Source organism: Terrapene carolina, unplaced genomic scaffold (assembly GCF_002925995.2).
Source record: "Terrapene carolina triunguis isolate 2854851 unplaced genomic scaffold, T_m_triunguis-2.0 Scaffold614, whole genome shotgun sequence".
Lineage (NCBI taxonomy): Eukaryota > Metazoa > Chordata > Testudines > Emydidae > Terrapene > Terrapene triunguis.
Window position 1 is genome coordinate 220,958 of NW_020664965.1, and position 384 is coordinate 221,341.

Sequence of the window (384 nt, forward strand, 5' to 3'; positions counted from 1 at the left end):
CCCCTCTCCCGTCATCCTGCCCCCCAGATCCTCCCTCAGCCCCCTGCCCCCCACATTCACCCACCTGCTCCCCAGATCCACTTCTTCTCCATCAGCCCCCCCACCATCTGCTCCCCTCCAACCCTGGATTTAGCCCCTCCACACTGCCCCCTAGATTTACCCCATTTCTCAGCCCCCCACGCTCACCCCCTGGATTCACCCCCCCACCGTTCAGCCCCCCACTCTTAACCCTAGACTCCCCCTCCGCACCCCCATAGACACACTCACTCACCCCACCCACACACTCCCACCCCCCATCTGCTCTTCCCCACGCACGCCCCTCCCTTCCCAACCCCCGCCTTGATGCCCAGGGCCAGATGCCAGGGACTTCCCCCCCCCCCCCCC

At 66.4% G+C, this 384-nt stretch overlaps 1 protein-coding gene across 1 annotated transcript in view; it reads left to right on the forward strand.

The window, feature by feature from the left end:
- Positions 1–384, forward strand: part of SLC17A7 (solute carrier family 17 member 7) — a 16,450-nt gene that overhangs the window by 412 nt on the left and 15,654 nt on the right. The window lies entirely within an intron of this gene.